Genomic DNA, 19,840 nt, shown 5'->3' with positions numbered 1-19,840 from the left:
TTTGGTAAAAATATCCCTATTCAGTAATGTTTCCATTAAAAAACGAAGTTTAATATCAACAGCAGCCGCACTACCAAAAATTGGTGAGGCCCATCTAACGCTCTCTCATTTACCTCGAACATTGTTACGTATTTACACGTACTGTTTCTTAACTGTAATCCACATTTATATACTCAAGGGTTATTATTATTCATTCATCTCTTCATGAAGTCTCAGTGCCTAAATAAGTCGCTCACTCAGTAAATTCCTCTCTCGCATCGAGATATTTTATTATTGACCTTCTTATCTCCCGCTGCTATTTTAAAGATAAAAAAAAAACGATTCCATTGACGGCAATGATGTTTTTCTTTTCTCATTTCGATGTTATTCTAACCTATCATCCGCTTTCTTGTGGGGCTATCCTCATGACTACTGTTTATCTTCGATCCAAATGACTCATTTCTCATGACTTGCTCATTTCGACTGAATGAACTTCTTCCGATTGTAGTTCCTTACATTCTCAGAACTTCCTCGTGTGAATACTATCATTTTTCTGCTCGTAGTTCTCTCTCTCTTTTGTATTCCCAAAAGGTTCATTGGCTTAGTGATGTTTTCATTGTGCTTTATGCATGCTGAAGTGGCAAATAAACTGCGTAAATTTCTAAGTACATTTTTTCTCTCTCAGTGAAAAATTCATAAGAAGTTGAAAATGGTCCAATTGAAAGGTCATTAAAGTCACGAAACCCAACCACAGGACAGTTGGCGCACTGGCTTCGATAAAACTTGAAGAAATATCCGGAATCGCCTCCAGCAAAAGTCTCACTTATGTTCCTTGTATTATTACGTCCATTAGAACGTAATTGGAACGGAATAAATGTGCCCATTAATTCAACTTAAAAACAATACAAAGAAGTTATACGAAGAAAATGACTGCCGTAAATTATCTTGTATGTTCTATCGTATGTTCTTCACTTGAAAATATGAACTGAGGATATATTATTGTTTTATATTTTATACCTAACTTAATTTATTTCGCTAAACAAAACCGCTTAAACGCCTTCGTTGGCTCTCCAAAATTGTCATCCTTGGTGGTTTTTAAGGGAAAAAGATGAGCGAATACACCTGCACAACGAAATGAATATTTGTGAGTAATTAAGTGGTCTTCAAAATAGTAGATTTAAAACTATTTTCCTGTGTCTCCAAGCGTCTAGCACGATGCCATCCCTGGGGATCGGGTTGGTGTGGTTGCTGGAGTGTTGGCTTCCCACCCGGTGGGCCCGGGTTCAAATCCCGGCAGCGGCAGAGAATTTTCAGAGACTGCCCGATCCCTGCTTGAATGTTGTGTGGAGGACATTTCAAGCGCAACACTCCGTCCGTCGGATGGGACGTTAAGCCGTGGTCCCTTTGACGCCTATCGTTAAGAGCAGGCTAACGCCGACGCCGGGTTTCTCTCCACCCTTCCTCCCACACCCTTCCCTCATGGCGCAAATGACCTCAGCTGTCGGTCGCCTCCTCCAAATACCATACCATACCGATGCCATCCTCACCGAAAATAGGATCATGCTGAGGCCATTTAATAAGCATGAGGTGTAGTCTATATGTAGTTAAAATGTGTTCCATTCCAATCATTAAAATACGTTGTGTAAAATGTTATCTAGGAACCAAGCGGGACTCGAGGAAGATCAGTGTATCCCAACACCCATCTCCCTTACGCCAGTGGGGAATATTCCCGAAGTACATAAAATCCGAAGATTTAAGCTGATGGGACGGAATTTTTCTATATTGAAATAAATGCTTGCAATTTTCTACAATTTTTTAAATTTATTACGAAATTGGTTTCCACAGGGTAGTAGATATAAACCTAGGTTATAATAATTTTTATAACCGTGGAAAATTACAAGTATTTATTTCAATATTCCCAAATTAGCGCGGGTGTTAGTAGGCGCTGTTTACGCTTCTCACTTATTTAATCCGTGTCCATAGGCAGATATAGGGGGGCACAGGGGCACGTGCCCCCCCCCCCCAAACGATTAAAAAATCGCCAAGATTTTTAATACGGTTATCATTACGTTCATTTTATTTTGTGTATTAGGGAGCCTCAATCACATAATTTAATATTAATATTGTTATCTTTCATAACAAAATAAATAGAATATTTTCTATAGTAATTGTGGTATTTAGTTTTTAATATTAAATATGAGAAGACCTTTCAGACCCCTGTGCCCCCATCTGACACATCTGACCAAGCCAGAACCAAAAATTAAATTTCACTTTCAAGTTGCGGTGAAGTATTAATCAGTAAAACAGCAATACTACAAAATCAAAAGTTCGCACTATGTCACACACCTAGCATACATTGCAGCAAGCAGGAATATCCAACACACAGCCCCACACCTGCTAGGAACAACTAGCTATTGAGTACATTTACCATTGAGTACAGTAGAGTAGTTTTTTTATTTCTCTTGACCTTTATGTTTATAGTTGATTGATTTTTTTGCAATGAATTGGATAAATCAATAGGATCTCAATGGACAAATCAATCAAATTCGAAACGGATAAAATTAGTCATGGAAAAATCCAATTCATTAGAAAAAAACCTGATGAATGTATACAAATATACCGAAACATTGATAAAATTTAGATTCAAAGTTCTGCAAGACCTTAACTCCAAGACAATGAATCAACAATATAAAAATTTTGTCTTCGAAAAAATACTGAATGGAAATTTTCATATTTAGGATGCAGGAAAATGTTTGATAGGGTCTCATCTATATACCCTTAAAATTTCATGGCATAGTTTTTTAGACAAGTCCTACGTCACGAAAAAAAACCATTTTGAGGGGGAGTGATGCTCCCTCTTAAGGTAAGGCTACATAAGAACAATGCTCGGGGGGATAGCTTAATGAGTGATGCAATCTTTCGTGATGGGAAGGCTAGAACGAGAGTTACGAACAAGCTTCTTAATATTAGTAACCACAAGGGTAAGGAATTTCGGACGATGAATGAGCGGAATCTGGTGCAGTATTGATGTCTACACCTCGTAAATCTTCCTCTTGAGCTGTAGACGAAGCGAGGCAATCAACCATAGTTTCCTTTATTTAACATGTGCACCGGACTCGTTGGTGTTTCTCTAGAAGATCACCCTTATTGCTAGATCTTATCCGTCTGAGTAGATAGCCTTGAACAACTTTCATGACACAGCGCTCTTCAGAAAGCTATGACTTGCGAAAACGAGGTTCTGTGAAAAATAATTGGAACCTATCAATGCTTGCTAGAACAGAAAGCTGGAGTATTTTGCGATACGTCAACAAACTAGAGGAAAACTACCTATAGCGATGAACGGCATGGTATTAACTATTTCTCTATTTTCTATGCACGATTAATGGCAGTATACTATTGGAATGCAACAAGAAAACTCGATATTTTATGATTATTTGATAAATATTTTCTCTCTCATTTAAGTATTAGCCAATAAAAATTGTGAATTTTTCGAATATATAATAAAGTGAATGTAAAGCCTGGATCACATCATCATTTTTTCTATCCCTTAGAATGATAACTCCAGCGAAAGCTTTTCAGCGATCAAAAGAGTGATCGCTCATCCCATCCCACCCATCATTTTCTGAATCACACGGTCATTCCCACCGTCCTTTTTCCATCGCTAATTCCATAAAATTCCGTGTGTACAATTGTCATTTAACTGAATGACAAGCGTGGCGTTACAATCGCTTTTCGCGGCCTTGCGTTCTCATTGGCTGAAGGACGGTGCCAGCTATAGTCTCAGCGACGGAAAAAGGGACGTTCCGAGTGATGGAAAACTCATCCCTACTGACATCGTGGAAAATTATCGTGAGAAACGGTAATTTTTTCCACCATCGCTGGAGCAATCGCAGGTGCTGTGCCTCCAAAGGGATGGAAAAAATGATCGTGTAATTCAGGGTTAAGATAATTGAAAAATTTCGTTAGACGTACCTCACTAGAATTTTAAAGTTACTTGTACTGAACATTTTGGTACAACTTTCGGTAGAATTTGTAATTTTAAAACTGAGAAAATGATGTATACAAATAATAACATGAACCTTAGCTAATGATTGATGCAAATATTATCTGCGCCGATGCGAAAAAGAACCTTACGTGCTATATGGTTGCCTTTCTGTATCTAAGTTGATGCTAACCTTTGCTTTTCCATTTACGATTCTCTAATTATCACTTTAATAGACCCTCTCTTACCCAAAGACGAACGAGCCAGCGCATAGACCCATGCTTTTGGATCGGAGCCGATTTTGTCTTTAAATTCATTTCGTAATGAGAGAAGGAGTAGGACTCGCGCCAATTTCACTGTCAAGATTTTTTGTTATCATAACTTTCCATTTCCGTATCGATAGTTTCGTCGGTGATTGGTATTACCTTGTCGTTACACGGATTTAAGTTTACCCTACGTTTAGATTACTTCTATCGAAATTATGAAATTATCGCTAAAATTCTTCTTTGGTGCAAAATTCAGTGACTCAGTGACTTCAATGTCTCAGGATTTTGGAACGTAAGTTGACAATAGGGAATGTGAATCGAAAATAACGGCAGTGGCTGAAGTCAAGTGATTTACTCGGGCTACCCTTTATTTACTCAAAAGAGTCGCCAAAACAAATGAAAAAATAATTAGGAATGAAATGTGAGTGCAATTTTGCACCGCAGCACAATGCAATCGCCAAAAATGATTTTTTTAAAAGGTAAATTCAGTCAGTGGCGCCGACTCCATGGGGCCTGAGGGGGCCCGAGTACCCTCAAAAATTCGTTATGGGGGCAAGGAAAAAATGTGTCCGTCTTGTCGATTTTCCCCGCAGTGCCCAGTTATCGAGAGTCGGGTTTTAGCGATCTAATGTTGATCATATGAATCTTCTAAAAAGCTTTAAAAAAACTTTAAAACTCACTATTTATAAAATTTCCCGGTGCAAGACCATCGGAATTTTTAAATATACCGCCCCCAATATTTTTTATAACTCGGCATCCCTGTCACGTTTCAACACTGCTTCGAACCTTTGCACAGTGAGCTTAAGTATGCTTTTGCTTAATTTTTCCGCAATTCACGCATATGTTAATGTTGTTTGATGAAGTTTGTAGTCTTTATTTGATCAGATGCTTGATAAGTGTTTGGGTACGTCCTAGGCCGAAGCGAGCAAGCGTTATGCGAGGTCAAAGAGTCGTGCTGAAGAGTGGGGTCAAGGGGTTCTAATCTCTCTCCCTCCCGCAATGTTTGTAACTCACGGTATTAAGTCTACCCCCTCCAAATGAACCCTCAGTCTCTGAAATGTGCCCCTTTTCTAAATTAATCCCCTAGGAATTTTGTTCTGGCTACGGCGTTGTCTTTTCTAGATAATTTAAAATTTGTTCGACATTGTTCTACCATTCCGACGCCCTGAGAGATTCTTCTGAGTTTCTGGGAAGACAATAGAATAAATACTCCGCTAGATTTCGTTCAATTACTGCCCCCATATCCCTTACTTCTGAATGTCCTGAATAAAGATTGTGTTTAATTTGGCTAGGTTCCCTTAAATTACTGTTCGAATCGGCTAAATCCGTGTTTACGTGATGCTTTTATCCGCTCAAGATTGATTCACGTGGCTGGAAAAATGCTCGTATAAATGCACGAATTGATGATTATAGGGCACACATAAAATATTATTATTTTCCACGGTTTAGTCAAACTTACATCGACCGAGGTTTCAAAGGTTAGCAGTAATTTTCAAGGCTATCCGTTGAGACTTAGGTCGGTGTAAGTTTGATCAGGCTGCAGAAAATTACAAAAGTTTGTGTATCGATACCTCCACTGCAAAAGCCTCAATGATCGCCCACGGAATCAAATCCGCTCATCTAGTAGCCCAACAAAACGAATCCGCTCAGCTGGCAGTGTCCGGAGCATAAATACTCACCTCCTATTCTCCAAGCTTGTAGGTGAGTATTTATGCTCCGGACACTGCCAGCTGAGCGGATTCGTATTGTTGGGCTACTAGATGAGCGGATTTGATTCGGTGGGCGATTATTGAGCGTTTTTGCAGTGCAGGTATCGGTATGTTCTCCATTCATCAAGATTGAAAAATCGCGCAAAATCAAACCGGAGTTCTCTCATTAACACTTCCATTGGGCCTCAATAATTAGATTGTTTATAGATGCACAACATTAGAAAAGGGGATATTTTCTGGACATGCACTCGCAGGGGCGCAGCTAGGAATTAAGGCTGGGGGGCGGGGGGGGGGGGGGGGGTGGTGTTTAGGTGCAACTAATACCAATGTGCGTGGGGGTATGGAATACCCACCAGGATAAGCGGTATGTGCGAGATTAGTAAATTGCGGAATTTCAAGATAAATGGTTCAAAATGGTGAGTTCTACGGCTTTCTGAGGGATATTTTATTAATCCTTACACTATTCTCTTAGTAATATCAATCTAATTAAGTAAAATGGATTAAACTTAAAAATTTCTATGAGCTCTGGGGGGGGGGGGGTTTATCCCCCAAAACCCCCACTCGCTGCGCCACTGTGCACTCGTGCATTTGAGCAATTTTGGATATGTTTACATGGTGCAATTTTATATTCACGCAACTACCAGCGCGGGTAAATGTTCCGAGTAAAAACACTGGATGGGGTGAATGAAAGTACTACTGTTTACCTTGGGTAAAACTGTATCGATTCTGTCGTTCTCACTCACAGCATTGGCAGTATAATCCGCGCACCATCCAGGTCCACTTAGGTCCAAGTACCGTCACCCAGTCGGGCCGAGGTGACAATGCAGGTGGCAGAGAAATTACTTGGTGGGATCACTCACATGCTCCGCTATTCGCAACCGCAAAGTCGAGTTATCGATTCTATGGTGAACCAACTCGGCCCTGTCTCCCTTCTGAACCTTTTATGATTTCTCGTCCATACCCCTAGCTCTCTTTTTTCTTCGCTGCGATCACCCTACACTCACTGAAAGAGGCCCTTGTGGTCAACGTCAATTTATTGTGAAACCTTCGCTCATTTTTTTTGCTATCCGAATGAGCACAAACACGTGTGGCGGATGTGTTACCCGCCAAAGGGTATGTGTTTCGTTCATGCTTGTATTTTATTCATTGAGGCCAACAGATATATATTATGTGTTAGATGTCTATATAGATGTACGAAATTAGAACAGGGACTATTTTCTGGACATGAATTGTCTTTGCATTTAATTCATGAAGGCTGTTTAATTCGGTAGAGTTGTTGCACAAAATCATGCATGGTGTGATTGCAATAGGGTGGTTTCCTATTATTTCTTTATTGCCTAAATCGAAAGATTATTACTCCTGGAGTACGTATTTCATGCTATTAGATTTTTAAATGACGATATCTATTTTTTGCGATTAAATGAAAAGTGAAAAATTTCAAGCGCGTAAAAACGCGACGGCTAAGTTTGAATGCCGGAAAATCTCCGCGTGACGTCGTTCTGGTTCCCGCTGCCGCAAGTGAGGTGACCTTGGGGCGAGGCTCAGAGCGCTGATACGATGCAGGATGCTAGCAGGTAGCCGAGTACCCTGCTAGCGGGTAGCGCTTGGCTTAAATAAGGATTATTAATACCTTATCAAACGAAGGAAACTTTTCGACCTTAGCCAGTTTTAATAGGTGATTATTAAGACCTAGTTCCCTGAGCTCTGTGCCTCATGCATGCATTGGTAATCTCAGACGATGTAAAACTCATATCTACTCGTATTGAAACTAGGTCCCAGTGACGTCACGTGGAGTGGCATCGCATGGGCGCCAATCTGGCCCTTTTCAAATAAGGATAAAAATGAACCATTGCCTTTCGTCTACACCGGTATTTCTAAAACCAAATAATTTGCATATTATGAGTACATTAATGGTGGGTAACGAATCGCAATCAATGCCTTTCGTTTTCTTTGATGAAGGAAACTACCCTATTGGCTTTTTCTCTAATTTTGATATCATCATAGATTGTGATGGAGTTAGAAAAGTAAAGAAACACAAATTTTCCGATGCACGATCCATCGCCAGGTACGGAGAGGCTGTTAATTACCTAGTGGATCACCCAATATGGCAACAATATGATTGCGTGGATTCTTACGCAGGCAAATCATTCATTCAATGCAAATGTCTAGACTAGGGGAAGATTACTTATCTAATAATGATTTTTATTAAAGAAGCAGTTCATTATCTTTTGAGAACTATCCACAATTTTGAGGATACTGACAGTATGTAGGTACGTGAAGAGCTTTTATTTTTACAATTTCATACTTAATACTATATGTATTGTATGATGTACACATTCTAAATAATGGGCCATTCTTTCAATAATCTGTCTTGAAGTCCTTAATAAAAAATGTCCTTTTTAGTTTTCCTATCTTTGTTGGGAATCCATTGGGCGCTGACTGACCGAAAATAATTAATTGAAAACTAACTGGCTTTGAATATTCGCTGGCTTTAAATAAAAAAATGTGTGCTTCAATAATTTGTGCATATAATTTTACAATTTTAGCAATATTACTCGATTATAAATTGAGGTATGAAGCTTTGTGAAGGAGGCCATCAAACTCCTATTTACACTCACTTCGTTGTGAAAATTCACCATTTCCAAGTAGGTAGCATGTATAAAATTTACTCCGTTCGTCATGAAAAAAAGGTCAAAATCAGGGAAGGTTATGGAGAATTCATAAATGGGTGGTTCTTCGCATCCATCGTAATTTTTCCGCTGCCTTGACCCCGGACGAGCAAACATGCATGCATGGAGAGCGAGAGTGCCCGGCTTGATCTTAACATTATCGCATGTGCTGGCTTTATATTTGCCCGTGGATGGAAAAGTACGATTACGTCGTACTCCGTGCATGAGACAACTGAAAATTTTCCTTCAGCCCGGTCGTTCGCTTTACATATACTCGACTGCCACTTACGCCACTGAAATCTTACGCATGAAGTTTTCCGCATTCGCCTTCTTTTAGTCGTCTATATTTTTTTAAATATTGGTAAGGAGGCTTACGCAGTTGTTTAATGATCGTATTCTCTTCGGGTCTTGGCCGCGTTGATTCTTTTTAGACGAAACTGTTGTTATCTCATCAAAATGATTCAACGCGGACAAAACCCGAAGAGATTCGGTGATTTAAAAAAAATATTATTCAGCTATCTATTCATATTTCATCTCTAAGGTTATTATTGGGTGAAACTGCAGTTGCCTCATCAAAATTATTCAACGCGGACAAAACCCGAAAAGATTCGGTGATTTAAAAAAATATTATTCAGCTATCTATTCATATTTCATCTCTAAGGTTATTTATCGTGATTATTGCACCCCCTAGGGGCACAAGCAAAGGAATTGCTTGTGGCTTATCGCAATGTGATGCAAGATGGTAGGCCCGTCCTAGAAATGGCCTTGTCCTAGAGAGATAGGTACATCTCTTCTTGAATTTAGTTTATTAATTTTGTAAAAATAATTGTATTTTAGGTAAGGGTTTTTTCAATAAAAATTATTGATATTGTCGTGCCATATTTTAAGAATCATACCAATGGATTTTAAAGCATGAATTTGACCGGTTATAAGTCAGCCAATCGCAGTAACCTTATATTTTTTGATAAAGTGGGGTGAGGTAATGGGGGGGGGCATAACAAATAAAACAGATATGGCAGATTTTGTATAAATGAGATAATTGGGACAGCATAGATTAGTTTTCATTGAATATTGAAAATATGAGAAGATTTCATAAATATTTTATTGATCATTTCATAAAATTGCTGAGGTGATTAATTTTGCGAGCTTCTTTACATTCCGATTAAAAGCTCCTGTAGGAATCAGGATTCGGAATAGGTTTTCTATTTTCTTATAGAAGATATTGCGAAACTTTTTTCGCTTTACTTGGTGTGGTTATTATTTTTTAAACATTAGTATGCATAGGTTTAGCGTTAATAACCCTTACTCACGGACTTTATTCTTTATATTATCGTTAGTATTAATACACTCAATTTCAATGGATTGTATATCATATTAAGTACTCTTAAGGATTACTATTACATCTTAAACTTTTTGTTATTGTCGTACAAATTGGAATGTAAAAAAAACCTATAATTTTTATACCTAATTAGCCTCATCGTACAACCAGTGCGACAAAGCACGCGAAATATATTTGAAGAAACGGAAATAGGGCTTCGTAGAGGGAATTAACGCTATGTAGCTAATGAATTCATCATCTTCTAGAAAATTTCAGTGAATTTTCAGTTATAAGTAAATTTTATTATTAATATTTAATGATAAATATTAATAATAAAATTTTAATTATTATTAATATATAGTATTATAAATATTTAATTAGAAATAATATATAATCACAGAAAGGTCTTTTCTGTCATTACTCCGTAACCCCCCCCCCCATCGCTGCGCCACTGCCTACAGCGACAAATGAGGTGTCATTTTAAATGATGAATCACAGGCTTCTGGCGAAAAATAGTCTTGACCTCAAATTTCACCATTTACCCATTAATTTGACTTAGTTTCGATTTTTCCATATCGATTACTCGCTCGAAGTATCCACTCCACTCACTTTTTATTCTAAACTTAAAAAAAAAAAGTTTAAAAAATTCCGTTAAATCCATAAATAAACTCAAGAAACGTGACATATGCAGGCAAAATTATTAAAAAATCCTTATCCCTAATCTGTGCCACTGGTAACAATACCTTCAGCGGGAAATAACCGCTCGACAAAATCCATAAGTTTCGACAGCAGCGCAAGTCTCAGATGGGAGCTATTATTGTAAGACAAACAACTGAACTCTTCCCGTATAAACGTTATGAATCTTACTGTATGAACTATGCTACTGTGTGAATAATTTATTTTGTTGGTAGTACTTCAGTTTACAGTTATATTTTGCCCCTTGATAAAATCAGGGCCGCATACCACAGAACTTGAGCTTTTATTGACGATGGCAATCAATACTATGCTTTATATTACGTATTCATACAACCCAAAGTGATTACTGCAGCGATACTGAAAATACGAAAGAATTCTGCAAAACGATGTCTGACGAAAATTTTAGCTTTCCAATCCGGGTACGATGACAGCGAAGAACGATTAAACCGGACGGTAGATAAATTTGAGAAATGCTTCGTGAGATGTGCAATATTTCACCGAGAATATCATTCTCTTTGCCATCTTCTGGTCCAGAATTGAATATATATGTTTTATCCGTGTGTTCTTAGCGACCATATGGCCCTGATGCACACCTGAAGAGATTATTTCGTATGTACAATATCTTACACTTCCATTAGTTTCCTAGTGGAACCATGGGCGTACCCAGCGAGGGGCAGGGGGTGGGGGGACAGCCCCCTTAGAACTAAAAATCGCAGAATTCTTTAAGCAAAATCAGCGCTGAATTGAAACGAAAGTATTCAACAAATTTTATTTAAACCCACGAAAAATGATATATATTAGTATAAGATATGTAGCTAAAATAAAACTATTTCTTCAAGGACATAATATCATAAATCCCATAGTTTGCCCGCCTCCCCTAGACCATGGCTTGCCACCGCCAGGGACGCCGACTTAAAAAATATATTGGGGGGGCCCAATCCGGGGATCTGTCCCCGGGAAATTTTATAAGTAGTGAGTTTTAAGTTTTTTAAGCATTTTAGAAGAGTCATATGATCAGCATTAGAACCCTGATAACTCGAATCTCGATATCTGGACACTCCGGGGAAAATCGACAAGCCTGACACTTCTTTCGTCCCACCCATAAACTTCATGGGGCTTGAGGGGGCTCGGGCCCCCTCAAGCCCCATGAAGTCGGCGCCACTGGCCACCGCACCCCCTAGACCATGGCTTTCCCCCCTAGTTATGATCCTGGGTACGCCCTTGAATGGAACCATACTTATTATGTACAATTTAGTGTTCCATCACTCGATTTCGTGGTTTAATAAGAATTAAGAGTGCCGCGTTGAGTAATTTTCATAACTTGGGCCCATAAATTCTACAGCGTTGGGCCATCAATAGATAGAGAGACACGGTGCACGCCGGCGTATTCTAGTAAGTTTATTTGAACGAATATTTACGGTTTAAAAACACAGTAAAATTATCACAAATTAAAGTGGCTCAACTTTGTGACTTAAACTAACACATTTCAAATCATTTTTTTGACTCGGCCACGGCAAAGGACAAACTGTTGCCCCTTCCTTGTCTTGGACGTTTACATAAACGTCGGAGAGTGTGCTAGCTGGGTATATTCAGACGAATTCCTCACCAGCAATAAATTAACGAAATATTAACATGTCATCAACTTATGGCTTAGATATCTGTGGAGAAAGCGATGCCGAGAGGCACCGAATGTATTGGAACTGGACAGAATGCTAAATACAACCTCAACTAATTTTCAACTTACTGGGCTTAATTGTATCTCATTAAGGACAAGTAGGTACTTAAATATAAAGACGAAGATATCAATTTGTTAACTCTATGTGACTATGATGTTTTAGATCATTCTTGAGTAACAAATATTCTTATGAACTGTTGAATCACCGTGGAGAGAAAGAAAAAAAAACGAATTTATTTGCAAACCGTATTGGACTTCATTGCTAAACTTTCTAAATAGTAATACAAAATTAGTTTCGCATGTTCAGTATTTCCCCAGCTCTTGGAAAATTGATAATTCCTTAGTACGATTGACATTTTCATTATGAACATTGTTCAGAGCTACATTTTTGCAAATGACTTGCTACGATCATCAGAGATTTATTTATTCGTAGGAAACTTAAAGGCAAGATCTGAGGACAAAAATGATTTTAGATTTAATATTTCTCTCAAAAATCGGTGAGAAAATAAAATGAAAATATGATACTGGATAAGTACAATAGAATCATATTTATACGTTTTTGTTTCCAAAGACATCTTCCATGGCTTATAGTGATGATACCTAGGACGATGTCTCAAATAAATTGATGGTAATATTTATTTACTTTTAATTTAAAAGGTGATTCACTAACGTTCGAGATCAAATGGACGCGGATAGGTAGGTATGTAGATCCTCCAGAATTATATGAGATTTTATATAAATTATCTTAGAAATTTGGTATTCCTCTGTCAAAATGTAGAAACATTCGCGAAATAGATAACTCACAGGACAAGGTCTTCCGTAAGAGATGAGGAATGACGATAGGATGTGATTGGAAATACAGGGAAAACTTTGAAGCAAAACCGGCACATAAACCACGTGAACGTAATTTTAGCACAGAAAAGTTTGGAAGGAGGAATATTTAACTAATCAGAGTTTCTTATAAAACAACACGCAAGTAATTGATGGAAATTATTCATGTATACGAATCCATGATAAGGCTCCATCCATTTCTTTCAACCAAATAAACCCACACGTATTATTAAGGTAACATGTCAAAAATATTATACTCTGTTCATTTTATCTTTGCGGGTGAGCTGGTGTGGTCAAAGCAAGTGGAGGGAAAGAGTTTCGACATGTGACTTTGCCTTTGCCAATCAGCAAATAGTAGGTGTGGCCTCAGTTAGTCGCTCTCAGACCTCCGCCGAGTGAGCATCGTGAATCTGCTCGTGGACTAGTGTTGCCAAATCTCAAGCGTTCTCCTTATAAGTATGCCTTCCACCAATGGTGCCTCATTCAGCGCGATAGCTGACAATGTCATGGACTTCTGTGTAAGGATTATCCCCAATGCCTTCCAAATGAGTAGGTATGTTGTCTCGGCGCCGGGGCCAAAATACCTTTGGCCACCTATGACTCACACGTTTTCAGTGACTAAGTAGAGCGGCTGTGTACATTTGGCAACGTTATGTTTGCTCCTCCTCTCTCTCTCGGTACTACCCCTCCCCTATCAGCGAAGCCATCCGAGAATGTCCGGGCTCTCACGAAAGCTCACCCGCAGACATTAAGTGAATCGACTGTAAGTGATATGACCCCCATATTTAATGAAGAGCAACAGGGTGGTAGAGAAGCTCTGTGGCTCACGCACCTCCATGCAATGGGCCATAGTGACTATTCGTTGGGTAATCCTGTTTAATTAGGGATTAATTCTCTGCTTATTTATAACGGAGACGACCAAATGGATCAAAACTTGCAAACTATAGACTAACTATTTTTAGAGCATTAAATGAAATCATACCTGTTCTAAAGTAAAAGAAAAAAAATTACCCTCAAACAACATAAACCTCCCGTGCGATACATTGTTGTGTCCCGAAAGACAGAACGCAACGTAGAATAAACAATATAGATTTTCGACCCGAGTGGCTAGGCCGAAATCTCGAAGAGTGGGTATAGGCACCAAAGAGTAGAAACTCAAGCGTTGGCTTTAAAAGATGTTTATTTAGCACTGGCCGGAGCGTAGCAGAGCCTCCGGCTGCACCTTGGAGATTGTTCCCCGAGTACCAAAATTCTGGGGTATTTATACGCTTCTCTGGACCAGGAGGCTGCAGTGGGTGGCGTGAGAAGGGTCCTTTGCTAAGGATTCCCACGGAAACAGTTTCCCAGGGAGAGCAACTGCAATATTCGGCCAATGTGCAGGTGGCCCAATAAGCAAAACCCCTGATTAAACGTTTAAATCCCAACACGGTTTGGGAGGACTTCTGCCAAAATTATGACGCCTGACGAGTGGACCAGACCACCTAGAAATGAGCAGCTGGACCTTAAAATCTCCCCTTCACTCTAAGCGTGACCCTCTGACTCTCCCACGCCAGCCTCCAGGATCCATAAAGCACCATGACAGCTTCCACCCTGCTACTTACAGCTAGAAGAGGGAGCGGCATACATAACAATATATAATTGTAATAAAAATTATTTACCCAATTATAGAGGATGCGGAAACATCATTGACAGAGTTGGAAGCGACGTCGGGGTTCATTGTTGGTTTGCTGGAACAGCTGATGGAACAGTTGACAAAGCGGTTGCAGTCCGGTGGAGCGGTTGCGAGCGGATGGAGCACTTGGTGACGCAGTGGATGATTCCTTGGAGTGGAAGGTTGGGGTTGCTGGAGTGCTTAGTGGAGCGGTTGATGAAGCATTGGATGATTCCCTGTAGTGGTTGTTGGTTCACTGTAGTAGTTGGTGGAGCGGCTGGTGGAGTGAAGTGTGAAGCAGTGGATGGTTACCGGAGTGGTCGGTGGTTCCCGGAGTGGTAGGTGGTTTACTGGAGTGGTTAGTGGAGTGGAGTGTGGAGCAGCGAATGTTTTCCTGGTGTGGTTGGTGCTGATTTGTCAGAGATTGCTCTTTCGCTGGTCGGATGAAAGTGTGATTACCCGGCACACGAAGTATTTATACACAGTGTAGGCTATAGGAAGTAATGCATGACGTTGAAAACGAGAGTGTACAGTAATGACATTAGTTAGAAGAGATAGATGAATGATAGATAGTGTTGATAGAATGGTATGTGTGAATGAGCCTTCGCTTTCTAGCAAGTTGGTATTCTTTTTCGTGACCGCGATACCGTCTTCTTCATGTGTGTTAAATGAAAACGTAACTGACAATGAGTGATATGTTTCTCTTCACAACGAATCATCAGATGATGAATCATATGAAAACTCTGATTCGAGTTCTTGAAAACTATGTGCGCACTCTGACTGATCCATTAAAGTAAACATAAGAGTTCGAATGCAATCAGAGCACCAATTATCCTCCTTTTCAATTAATTCCTCCCATGAAGTTAAAGAATATATAACTCTATGATGTGAATAAACATACACACTCATCGGTCTATGTGGTCGTATTCTACTAGCGCAATTCTTACAAAACGAAAGCCTTTCAAGTAGTACAAGAAGTAATAACTCATAATTACAACATCCCACACAGCACAAAGTGAATAATATGCACATAATATTCAAATATTATGCGAATATTATGCCACCACAATGGTATAAAACGCGCATATTATGTACATAATATGTGCATATAAATGGTATAATGTCCTCATAAATTGCGATATTATGCGCATAATATGCGGAATATATGCAGTGATGGAATGGCATAATGTTTGCATATATACGGAATATATGAGGACATTATACCATTTATATGCTCCTTTTATGTACATATTATGCACAATTTATACCATTGATGTGGCTATATATATGCACATATTATACCCATTTATGCCATTTATATGCACCTTTTATGTACATATTATGCACAATTTATACCATGGATGTGGCCTAAAATATATGCGCATATTATGCCCATAAATACCATTTATATGCTCCTTTTATGTGCATATTATGCACGATTTATACCATTGATGTGGCTATATATATGCACATATTATACCCATATATATGCACCTTTTATGTACATATTATGCACAATTTATACCATGGATGTGGCCTAAAATATATGCGCATATTATACCATTTATATGCTCCTTTTAGGCACGATTTATACCATTGATGTGGCTAAATATACGCTCATATTATACCCATATATACCATTAGTATGCACCTTTAGGTACATGCTATGCACATTTTATACCATATCTACGAACCTCTTATGCATATTTTATACCGTTGATGTGTGATAATATGCAGTTGCATAATATTCGAAAATTACATGAATAAAAATTGATTTCTGGAAACGAGGAGAAATTTAATGAATCATTCATCTAGACACAGCATAGGTACATTGCACTAAAACAAGGCACAATCCTTCAGCGTTGTATCACAAATATACAAATATTCAGTTTAGGAGTCCTATATCATCGCAAATTTGGTTTAAATATCATGTGAATGACATCTAAAGACAAACATTAACCCTTCCATAATCGTTACTCATGAAATTGCGATTAGAAAGTACAAAGTACTCAGGGAAAAATTTCTGCTGTGTAAGTCATTTGGAAGTGTCATCTTTCTGCTTTGTACCACTGATTTGTATGTGCTTTTGAACTACTGTGGAATTGAAACACGGTACACAGCAGTTCATGACGTCATAGCGTCCTACCATGTCATCAACTCATTTGTAACATATTTTGAACTGCCTTGGATTTCCATTGGAAACTGCTATGGTACTCATTTGGATTTAAATTTGGAACTCGTTTGTACCACTCGTTCATCCGTTATGAAACTTATTTGTACCACTTGGACACCCATTTGGAACTCATTTGTACACCATGCCACCTGCTTTGTAGCAGTTCAGGATGGCGTACTCAAATTTCTTGAAGTTTATTTAAGTCTGTTTCGGATATTTAGGCAAGATGAATATTACGAATTGAAGTGCGGCAGTGCCGCCATTTCACTATAGCTCCAATGCTTTGCAAAGCCTTAGTCATAAACGAAAGACCTTCAAGCTCGACAAGCTGAACACAAGTTTTATGTTTTCATAATGCGGAGTGAGGGGTAAGTCACTTTGGTGGTCAAGAAAGTCCTTATCGAGAGCTTAATTCCGATCTTACGTGGTTGGTGTGGATCATTCAGTGTCCATTTTTGAGTGAAATGCCTTCGTTTCTGGATATTTTTTCTTGAAAACCGTCATGTTAAATATCTGAAAATGCAATGGGAAATGCGAAAAAAGGCCTTTCCGGGTAATCGAACTTGTCAACCTCGACATTGAAATATATTTTCGAAGGAGGGATTCATGGCGAAAAAATTCAGCCCTTAAATACGGATCCAAATATGGACATAAACCATTTCCAAGGGATCGCGAAGACAATACATCGGTATGTTTTATCATATAGTAAGCATATTATATACTTACTCTATGGTTTTATGTATATTAATCTATGCAAAATACTACTTTTCCGGTAATATCAAAGAACGAAAGCAATGAAAGAAAAGGTTGCAAATATGCCGTAAAAATCGCAATATTTATAATTGCGAATTATACTTTGAAAGTACTATAGACATTGAATTTTTACGATAATAATATACTTGGAAACGCAAAAAAACGCGAGCGCTATGAATTTGTTATTGAATACCTTTATTATACGCAACCAAAATTCTCGGTACGTAGTGAAGATAATCTTGTCGCATTTCAAATCGGACCCAAAGATACGATTTAAGCCACAAGGAAAATAGAATAATTTTAAAACTAATTCGAGTGATTATTTGGGAGTTCCGTTTCTATTAACTGACTTGCGATTATTTCTTATTAAACCACTAATGCATTTTTATTGCATACATTAAAGAATTTTCGTTTTCTCGACCAAACGTATCAGACTGAACCTGGCCATGGTATGTTGGCGCGTAGAAGACAGTTCCAAAACAAATGATGACGTATATAAATCGCATGGATTTGTTCACAAAGAATTACAAACGTATGGAAAGCCGTTATACATGAATCTTCTCAGTACACAACAGTTACAATACGAATGATGACGCAGGGAAATCCTGTCATCTCGTTCAAAGGGAGTTCCAAATGACATTTCTCCGTACACAGCAGTTACAATACGAATGATGACGTCTGGAAATCCTGCCGAATCGTTCAAAAGTAGTTCCAAACGAACACACTCTGTACAAAGGAGTTCCAAAGGGGATCACAAATGAGTTACAAACGTCTTCATATTTCTAATTTTTGGTACAAATGAGTGAAAATGAGTTTCACAGCAGTTCCAATGCAGATTTTGGTGTTCCAAAGCAGTTTCAATAGGGTTCCAAAGCAGTTGCAAAGCAAAAATTTTTCCCTGAGTATGTCACACGAATTCACAATCACAACACACGCGATGATTCCTTCCATGACATCCGCATGGTTGAACATCTACGATCTTTTCTTAGCGAATGTATTAAAAATGGTCCAAAATGTGATTCCAAGCCACAAAGAGGTCTTCTAATCGCATAATTATCTCTGTGTTAGTCATAGAGTTGTGGCGAGCAATCACGCAAACGATGTAAGCAAGCCGTTCTTGAAAATGCACTCCGAAACAATAAAGATAATATTGTCATTAATAATCACAAATTAAAATAATTATATGCATATATGATCAAGTATGTGATATCTTCAGGGCGAAAGTGCAGCTCACAACCTGGATCAGTACCTAAGTGCCAAAACTTCGTCTTTCCTTGGAATAACCTTCCTTCACTTTTCAAACTGGGACTCTGACTGAAAAAGTACCGTCATAAGATATACATTTAGGTAATTAAAAAAATTAATTAAAGTACTGGGAATAACACTCAAAATTAGGAGCTGATAAATTTCAGATTTGCTTTCAAACCCTATGACAAACGACAACGACTCACGTACGTGTACTTACTTTGATTTTAAATAAAGTCCTGTTCTTCATACCATGAAGCTTATTATTCCTTATCGTATATGCGTTACCAGAATAGTACTGTGACATAAAATAGTTCCGTAAACCCATCTTTTCCTCATTAATATTAGAGTTTTCAATAGACATTCAATTCTCCCAACTACGGCAATATGGCTACGGCTGGCTACGGGAACAACCATGGAACAACTAACAACACAACGGCCATGGACAACGGCAATATGGCTACCAAGCTGCCTACCTCGCTAGACCGGAATATGCCGGTGTGTAAAATAAAAAAATAATAATAATAGTGGAGTATTCTGCAAACGATACGAAATTGTTAGTGATATATTAAAACATAAGTTTTCACATTTTTTTGATACAGAGGATGTATGATCATCGATTTTTACGGATACAATCAAGTTTACGGCGGCATAATATTTAAATATAATGTGCATATTATTCGCATATTATGTGCATAATCGACGGAATATTATTTGCATATTATGCCTATCCATTTATGCAACTTTTATACTGAATAGGATTTTTGAGTTTGCTGGGTGGCTGCTGATTAGTTAGTAACATTTTATCATTAATTATGATTCTTATGAGAATCATAATTAATGATAAAATGTTACTAACAATGAAATAATATGCATACAATGTCAATATTATT

General features: G+C 38.3%; 1 protein-coding gene across 3 annotated transcripts in view; it reads right to left on the bottom strand.

The window, feature by feature from the left end:
- LOC124156172 overlaps positions 1–15,618 on the bottom strand; it is a 49,451-nt gene extending 33,833 nt beyond the window's left edge. For 2 of the 3 annotated variants that reach the window (XM_046530540.1, XM_046530545.1), the window contains exon 1: positions 6,641–6,757. The gene's annotated coding sequence lies outside the window, so the exon portion shown is untranslated. Of the gene's footprint in view, positions 1–6,640; positions 6,758–14,783 lie in introns of those variants that run through there. The other variant, XM_046530542.1, reaches the window with a different exon arrangement.
- Between the last annotated feature and the right edge of the window lie 4,222 nt (positions 15,619–19,840).

The sequence above is a fragment of the Ischnura elegans genome, chromosome 3 (assembly GCF_921293095.1).
Source record: "Ischnura elegans chromosome 3, ioIscEleg1.1, whole genome shotgun sequence".
NCBI classification, from domain to species: Eukaryota; Metazoa; Arthropoda; class Insecta; order Odonata; family Coenagrionidae; genus Ischnura; species Ischnura elegans.
Note: the sequence above shows the minus strand (reverse complement) of the source record. Positions and strands in the feature narration are given on the sequence as shown.